We start from the raw sequence: 9,558 nt of genomic DNA, 5'->3' as shown, positions 1-9,558 counted from the left end.
ATGATGGTGTGATCACTCACCTAGAGCCGGACATCCTGGAATATGAAGTCAAGTGGACCTTAGGAAGTATCGAACTTAGGGCCTTAGGAAGGATCACTACAAACAAAGCTAGTGGAGGTGTTAGAATTCCAGGGGGAATTATCTTAATCCTAAAAGATGATGCTGTTAAAGTGCTGCACTCAATATGCCAGCAAATTTGGAAAACTCAGCAGTGGCCACAGGACTGGAAAAGGTCAGTTTTCATTCCAATCCCAAAGAAGTACAATGCCAAAATATGTTCAAACTGTCACACAATTGCACTCATCACACATGCTAGCAAAGTAATGTGCAAAATTCTCCAGGCCAGGCTTCAACAGTATGTGAACTGTGAACTTTCAGATGTTCAAGCTGGATTTAGAAAAGGCAGAGAAACCAGAGATTAAATTGCCAACATCCATTGGATCACTGAAAAAGAAAGAGAGTTCCAGAAAAATATCTACTACTGCTTTACTGATTATGCCAAAACCAACAAACTGGAAAATTTTTCAAAAGATGGGAATACCAGACCACCTGACCTGCCTCCTGAGAGAGCTGTATGCAGGTCAAGAAGCAACAGCTAGAACCAGTCGTGGAACAACAGACTGGTTCCAAATTGGGAAAGGAGTATGTCAAGGCTGTAAATTGTCACCCTGCTTATTTAACTTATATGCAGAGTACATCATGCGAAATGTTGGGCTGGATGAAGCACAAGCTGGAATCAAGTTTGCCAGGAGAAATATCAATAACCTCAGATACGCAGATGATACCACTCTTATGGCAGAAAGTGAAAAAGAACTAAAGAACCTCTTGATGAAAGTGAAAGAGGATAGTGAAAAAGTTGGCTCAAAACTAGACATTCAAAAAACGAAGATCATGGCATCCAGTCCCATCATTTCATGGCAAATAGATAAGGAAAGAATGGAATCAGTGACAGACTTTATTTTTTGGGCTCCAAAATCACTGCAAATGCTGACTGCATGCATGAAATTAAAAGATGCTTGCTCCTTGGAAGAAAAGCTATGACCAACCTAGACAGCATATTAAAAAGCAGAGACATTACTTTGCTGACAAAGATTCAAATAGTCATGTATGGATGTGAGAGCTGGACTATAATAAAGAAAGCTGAATGCCAAAGAATTGATGTTTTTGAACTGTGGTGTTGGAGAAGACTCTTGAGAGTCCTTGGACTGCAAGGAGAACAAACCAGTCAATCCTAAAGAAAATTAGTCCTGAATATCCATTGGAGGGACTGATACTAAAGTATCAGTCTGAATACTGAAACTCCAATACTTTCGCCACCTCATTTGAAGGACTGACTCATCTGAAAAGACCTGATGCTAGGAAAGATTGAAGGCAGGAGGAGAACGGGATGACAGAGGATGAGATAGTTGGATGGCATCACCGGATATGAGTTTGAGCAAGCTCTGGGAGTAGGTGATAGACACGGAAGCCTGGTGTGCCGCAGTCCATGGGGTTGCAAAGAGTCAGACATGACTGACTGAACTGATAAGTAACTCTCTGAGATGATTTTTCAAAATGACTGCTTAATTTTGAACTCACAGTAGCAATAAATGTTCTTATTGTTTTAGGCCTTCATGATCATTTGGTTTTGTCAGTATTTCTTATTTGATACATTTAAAGAGCATTAGTAATGTGGCTTTACTTTGTATTTCTCTAACAATTAAAAATATTGTGTATATTTTCAGGTGTTTATTTTCCATCCTCTATCTTATTTTGTGAAATATTTGTTTTTAACGCTTGATCATTTTTAAATTTGAGAAGTCTGTTTTCTTATTGTTGAATTTAAAGTTTTTTGCATATTATGGAAGTAAATCTTTTATTAACTTTGTGATTTTCAAGTCGTATGTGTGGTTTATGGCTTGCTATGTGGCTTATCTTTTTATTCTCTTCACTGTGGTGTTTAAATTTTATAATTAATTGTCTATGTCAAAGACTTGGGCTGCTTCCCTGATAGCTCACTGGTAAAGAATCTGCCTGTGATGCAGGAGATTCCAGTTCGATTTCTGGTTCAGGAAGATCCACTGGAGAAGGGATGGGCTACCCACTCCAGTGTTCTTGGGCTTCTCTAGTGGCTCACCTGGTAAAGAATTCATCTGCAATGCGAGATACCAGTGCTCAATCCCTGGGTTGGGAAGATCCCCTGGAGAAGGGAAAGGCTACCCACTCCAGTATTCTGGCCTGAACAGTTCCACGGACTATATAGTCAATGGGGTCACAAAGAGTCGGACACAACTGAGCAACTTTCACTGTGCCAGGTGGCGTTAGTGGTAAAGAATCTGCCTGCCAATGCAGGAGACTTAATAGATTCAGGTTCCATCCCTGGATTGGAAAGATCCCCTGAAGGAGGACATGGCAACCCACTCCAGTATTCTTGCCTGGAGAATCTATGGACAGAGGAGGCTGCTGCTGCTGCTGCTAAGTCGCGTCAGTCGTGTCCAACTCTGTGCGACCCCATAGACGGCAGCCCAACAGGCTCCTCTGTCCCTGGGATTCTCCAGGCAAGAACACTGGAGTGGGTTGCCATTTCCTTCTCCAATGCATGAAAGTGAAAAGTGAAAGTGAAGTCACTCAGTCGTGTCTATCTCTTAGCGACCCCATGGACTGTAGCCTACCAGGCTCCTCCGTCCATGGGATTTCCCAGGCAAGAGTACTGGAGTAGGGTGCCATGCTTGCAGGCTATATTCCTTTGGGTCGAAAAGAGTCAGACACAACTGAAGTGACTTAGCAGGCATGCACTTAAAAGACTTATTTTACGGATCATATTTTTGATGTCATGTCTGAAAACTCATCTTCACACTCAATGTCATACAGATTATCCCTTATGTGTTCTTCTAAGTTGTATGGTTTTATATTCTACATTTAAGTCTATTATGCACTGAGTTAACTTTTATATCAACACAAGGTGTCAGGTTTCTGACCTTCATTTTTTTCTTTTTGCATTGGAATGTTCAATTATCCCAACAGTATTTGTTAAAACCAGGAGTCTTTCTTCATTAGTTTGTCTTTACCTCTTTGCCAAAACTCTCTTTCTGGGCTATTTTTTAAAAAATTTATCTACATGTCTATCTTTTTACCAGTACTTCTCTATCTTGATTACTGTACTGGCAAATCCACCTGATGCTATGAGCTGACTCATTGGAAAAGACCCTGATGCTGGGAAAGATAGAAGGCGAGAAGAGAACGGAACGACAGAGGATGAGATGGTTGGATGGCATCACCAGCTCAATGGAAATGGGTTTGAGAAAACTCTGGGACCTGGTGATGGACAGGGAGGCCAGGTGTGCTGCAGTCCATGGGGCCACAAAAAGTTGAATCTGACTGAGTGAGTGAGCTGAAAAGCAGTCTTGAATTTGGGTAGTGTGAATTCTCCAGCTCTGTTCTTTTTCAGAATGATTTTGATCTTGCAACTTTCTTAGTATTTCCATATACATTTTAAAATTAACTTGTTATCTACAAAAAGAAAAAATTTGCCAAGGTTTTCAGATATCGATTGTGTGTTTGAGTTAAATTTATTGGTTAAATGAAGGAGAACTTAAATATTAACAATGTTGATTCTTCTCATAAATGAGCATGATTTATCACTTCATTAGTTTAGATTTTTTAAACAATTTTTTTTCCCCTCAGGTTTTTCAGTTTTCAGCATACCAATCATTCTGCTTGCTTTAGGCTAGCTTTGCTATTTACAGTTTCTTTTCTTTTCAACTTAAAAAAATTATTTATTATTATTATTTTTTTTTACTTTACAATATTGTGTTGGATTTGCCACAATCAACATGAATTTGCCACGGGTGTACATGTGTTCTCAATCCCAAACCTCCCTCCCACCTCGCCCCCCACATCATCCCTCTGGGTCATCCCAGTGCACCAGCCCCAAGCATCCTGCACCCTGCATCGAATCTAGACTGGCGATTTGTTCCTTATATGATATTATACATTTTTCAATGCCATTCTCCCAAATCATCCCACTATCTACCTCTCCCATAGAGTCCAAAACTCTGTTCTATACAGCTGTGTCTCTTTTGCTGTCTCGCATACAGGGTTATCATTACCATCTTTCTGAATTCCATATATATGCATTAGTATACTGTATTGGTGTTTTTCTTTCTGGCTTACTTCACTCTGTATAATTGGCTCCAGTTTCATTCACCTCATTAGAACTGATTCAAATGTATTCTTTTTAACGGCTGAGTGATATTCCATTGTGTATATGTACCACAGCTTTCTTATCCATTCATCTGCTGATGGACATCTAGGTTGCTTCCATGTCCTGGCTATGATAAACAGTGCTGCGATGAACACTGGGGTACACGTGTCTCTTTCGATTCTGGTTTCCTCGGTGTGTATGCCCAGCAGTGGGATTGCTGGGTCAGAAGGCAGTTCTATTTCTAGTTTTTTAAGGAATCTCCACACTATTCTCCATAATGGCTGTACTAGCTTGCATTCCCACCAGCAGTGTAAGAGGGTTCCCTTTTCTCCACACACTCTCCAGCATTTATTGTTGGTAGACTTTTGGATCGCAGCCATTCTGACTGGTGTGAAATGGTACCTCACTGTGGTTTTGATTTGCATTTCTCTGATAAGGAGTGATGTTGAGCATCTTTTCATGTGTTTGTTAGCCATCTGTATGTCTTCTTTGGAGAAATGTCTACTTAGTTCTTTGGCCCATTTTTTGATTGGGTCATTTATTTTTCTGGAATTGAGCTGCAGGAGTTGCTTGTATATTTTTGAGATTAGTTGTTTGTCAGTTGCTTCATTTGCTATTATTTTCTCCCATTCCGAAGGCTGTCTTTTCACCTTGCTTATATTTTCCTTTGTTGTGCAGAAGCTTTTAATTTTAATTAGGTCCGATTTGTTTATTTTTGCTTTTATTTCCAATATTCTGGGAGGTGGGTCATAGAGGATCCTGCTGTGATTTATGTCGGAGAGTGTTTTGCCTATGTTCTCCTCTAGGAGTTTTATAGTTTGGTTTTATTAAGGTGGAGTATTAGGTTACTGATTTCAATTTTTTTTCTTTTCTAATATAAACATTTAAGACTATAAATTTCTCACTAAGCACTGCTTTAGCTGCCTTGTGCAGATTATAATATGGTTTGTTTTTTCATTTTCATTAAGTTCAAGGTACTTTTATGGATTCTAGGTTTTTTTTTTTTTTTAGTATTATGATTTCTGGCTTAATTCTTTTAAGTCCATTTAAATAATCTCTATTATTTTAATTTGCTGAGAGATGTGTTACAACCCAAAATATAATTTATCTTGGTGAATGTTCCACATGCACTTGAACTATAATCTGTATTCCTCTGTTTTAAAGTGTATTTATTTTATGTATTTTACTTATATCAGTTAGTAAAAACAAAGGTCTGTCTCGTCAAGGCTATGGTTTTTCCAGCAGTCATGTATGGATGTGAGAGTTGGATTATAAAGGAAGCTGAGAGCCAAAGAATTCATACTTTTGAACTGTGATGTTGGAGAAGACTCTTGAGAATCCCTTGGACTACAAGGAGATCCAACCAGTCCATCCTAAAGGAGATCGGTCCTGGGTGTTCATTGGAAGGACTGATGTTGAAGCTGAAACTCCAATACTTTGGCCACGTGATGCAAAGAGCTGACTCATATGAAAAGACCCTGATGCTGGGAAAGATACATGTGTGTGTGTTAAGTCACTTCAATCATGTCTGAGCCACCAGGGAAGCCCTGTCTGCATGCATAAAGGCATAAATAAAAGCAAGAGAATGAGGAAAGACAGACCATGCATATACTAAATAAAATAAAGCTAGGTTAGCTATAGTAATCACAAATAACTTAGGCTTTAGAATAAAATGATTAATCAGAGATAAAGTAACAATTCCTTAATAATAAAGTGTCAAATCTACAAAAAGATAATAATCTTAAACATCTATGCACCAAATAAGAGAACTTCAAAACAGCATAAGGCAAAAATGGTTAGTTCTGAAAGGAGATATAGACAAATTCACAATTATACTTTGAAATTTAACATACTCTTCTAAGTATCTCATACAATGCATGGGCAAAAATTAGTAAATATATACATAACCTGAATAACATTATCAACCAACTTAACATAATTGATATTCAGTTCAGTTCAGTCTCTCAGTCGTGTCCGAATCTTTGCAACCCCATGAACCGCAGCACACCAGGCCTCCCTGTCCATGACCAACTCCCGAAGTCCACCCAAACCCATGCGTGTTAAGTCACTTCAGTCATGTCTGCGGAGAAGGCAATGGCAACCTACTCCAGTACTTTTGCTTGGAAAATCCCATGGACAGAGGAGCCTGGTAGGATGAAGTCCATGGGGTCACGAAGAGTCAGACGCAACTGAGCGACTTCACTTTCACTTTTCACTTTCATGCATTGAAGACGGAAATGGCAACCCACTCCAGTGTTCTTGCCTGGAGAATCCCAGGGACGGGGGGAGCCTGGTGGGCTGCCGTCTATGGGGTCGCACAGAGTCGGACACGACAGAAGCCACTTAGCAGCAGCAGCAGCAGCAGCAGTCATGTTTGACTCTGTAGCCCGCCAGGCTCCTCAGTCCATGGGATTCTCTGAACAAGAAAATTGGAGTGGGTTGCCATGCCCTCCTCCAGGGGATTTTCCCAATCCAGGGTCCAACCTCCTCTTAAGTCTCCTGCATCAGCAGGCAGTTTCTTTACCACTAGTGGCAGCTGGGAAGCCCATATGCCTTTATATTTAATGTGAGTTTCTTATAGATGCCATGCAGATAACTTAAAAAAAAATCTAACAGTCTGTTTTTTGATTAGTGTGTTTATTCATAATGTTTACGTTGCAAGTGCTTATTGGTATGATTGGATTAATCCCATCTCACAAGCTGCTTCATATTTGTTCCATAGTCTTTTTTGTTTTTTTTTCTGTTTCCATTTTTTTCTACCTTCTCTAGGTTTAATTTGGAGAAGGCAATGGCACTCCACTCCAGTATTCTTGCCTGGAAAATCCCATGGACGGAGGAGCCTGGAAGACTGCAGTCCATGGGGTCGCTGAGGGTCGGACACGACTGAGCGACTTCACTCACTTACTTACTAGGTTTAATTGAGCATTTTATAAGGTTTCATTTTATCTCCTCAGTTGACTTATGATTTAGTCTTTTAAATAAATCATTACAAAAAATCATGCTATAATGGTTACCCTAGAGTTGAAAGTACTTGAACTATTAATTTTGCTTTCAGGTAGTAATGTCATGTATAGAAAACGTTCTATGTACAGATATATTAATATTTTACATTGGTTTTTTAATAGAAGATATTTAAAAATTCTCTAAATGTTCAATCACATGTTAAAAGTTGAATCAGTTATAGTATATCCTTTAGTGTATTACAAAATTAATTATGCATCAGTTAGAAGGCTGGATCTAAACAGAAGTGTGTGAAACTTCAGACATAGACAAAAACATATAGGTTAAAACTCTGGTCTACTTACCAATTGTGGTAACTCAATATCATTATCTGTAGAGTCAAATAATGGCACACTGTCTCACTGGTTTACTGGTGGAGACCAAGAAAATCACTTACAAAAATGCCTACACCCAATGGTGGCTCAGAGACTGGAAAGAACATGCATTAATTAGTTTTCTTTCCATGTGAAATGCTTGTGGACTGGAAAAAAAAAAAAGTGTTGATAAGTCTTTGGTTTGAAACTTAGCTCTGTGTGTGTGTGCTCAGTTGCTCAGTTGTGTCCTACTCTTTGCAGTTCCTTGGACTGTAGCCTGCCAGGCAACTCTGTCCTTGGGATTTTCTAGGCAAGAATACTGGAGTAGATGGTCATTTCCTTCTCCAGGGGATCTTCCTGACCTAGAGATGAAACTTGTGTCTCCTGTATTGGCAGGTGGGTTCTTTACCACTGAGCCACCTGGAAAGCCTGAAACTTATCTCTACCTCTTATTAATTATACAATCTTGGTTGAGATCTTAAATCATTCTGTGAGTTATTTCATCTGTGTGGAAGCAAGCCACCTATGCACAAGGTTGTTGAGAAGATTAAGTGAGATCATAAAGGGCTTGACATAAGATTGGGTACAGAGCAGAAGCTAAATTAGTTTATCTCTTTTTTCCTTTCTTTAGGGCACAGGTTCTACAGGTGTTGATGACAAACACAGGGAGACAAGACAATATGACTTTTGTTAATTGAATTAAAAATAATAAACACCATGATTTATTGAGGGTTTATTGTTTGCCATGTTCTTGGTTTGTATATAAGAATTTCATCACCACAAAGAAACAAAAACAAACTTTTCTAAGTAGAAAATGATAGTACTGGAGTTTGGGCAGTGATCTAAGACTCAGTCCTTTCAAGATTTAGGATAGTTTATTGCAATAAATTGCAATCACTGAGAACTTACAAAATCCATAATGAAAGTCATTTCTCCACATGGAGAGAAGTAGAGGATAAGATGCTTTGGTTTGAGGCTGTGAACAACAGTTTAGATGAATGAAGCAAGACTGGTCCTCTTTCATGAGCACAGTCTGTAAAGAAATGTGGCCTTTTTAAAAAAAAATTAAAAAACTAAGGAAGTTTCTAACTTTCACTTACTTATTTCAATGACTTAGCATTGTCACATCCTCCCTTTTTCTTACACCTTTGGTTTAGTGGAAAAGATACTGTCTAAAATGAAGACAGAAGAGTACATTCTGTACTGCCCAATTAATAAAAAATTCTAGAAAGGAAAACCAGTTTATAATGACAGAAAACACGTCACTGTTTGCCTGAGGATGGGGGTGGTGAGAGTGAGATGAGGTGGTGGTGAGGCATGAGATGGAGGAGAAATTACAAAAGGACATGTGGAAATTTTAGGAGGATATGGATACATTCTCTGTGATGAAGCAACACTTAGAACTGAACATGGAACAACAGACCTATTCAAAATTGGGAAAGGAGTATGTCAAGGCTATATATTGTCACCCTGCTTATTTAACTTCCATGCAGAGTACATCATGTAAAAAGCCGGAACTGCTGGGAGAAATATCAGCAGCCTCAGATATGCATGAGACCACTTTAAAAGCAGAAAGCAAAGAGGAACCTAAAGAGCCTCTTAATGAAGATGAAAGAGGAGAGTGAAAAAACTGACTTAAAACTCAATATTCAAAAAACTAAGATCATGGCATCTGGTCCCATTGCTTACTTGCAAATAGAAGGGGAAAAAGTGAAAGCAGTAACAGATTTTATTTTCTAGTGTTCCAAAATCACAGTGGATGGTGACTATAGCCATGAAATTAAAAGAAACTTGCTCCTTGGAAGGAAAGAAGTGAAAGTGCAAGTCACTCAGCCGTGTCAGACTCTTTGTGACCCCATGGCCTATATAGTTCATGGAATTCTCCAGGCCAGAATACTGGAATGGGTCGCCTTTCCCTTTTCAGGGGATCTTCCCAACCCAGGGATCAAACCCAGGTCTTCTGCATTGCAGGAAGATTCTTTACCAGCTGAGCCACAAGAGAAGCCCAAGAATACTGGGATGGGTAGCCTATCCCTTCTCCAGTGGATCTTTCCAACCCAG

Source organism: Ovis canadensis, chromosome 4 (genome assembly GCF_042477335.2).
Source record: "Ovis canadensis isolate MfBH-ARS-UI-01 breed Bighorn chromosome 4, ARS-UI_OviCan_v2, whole genome shotgun sequence".
In the NCBI taxonomy this organism is placed as follows: Eukaryota; Metazoa; Chordata; class Mammalia; order Artiodactyla; family Bovidae; genus Ovis; species Ovis canadensis.
This window is presented reverse-complemented; position numbering follows the sequence as displayed.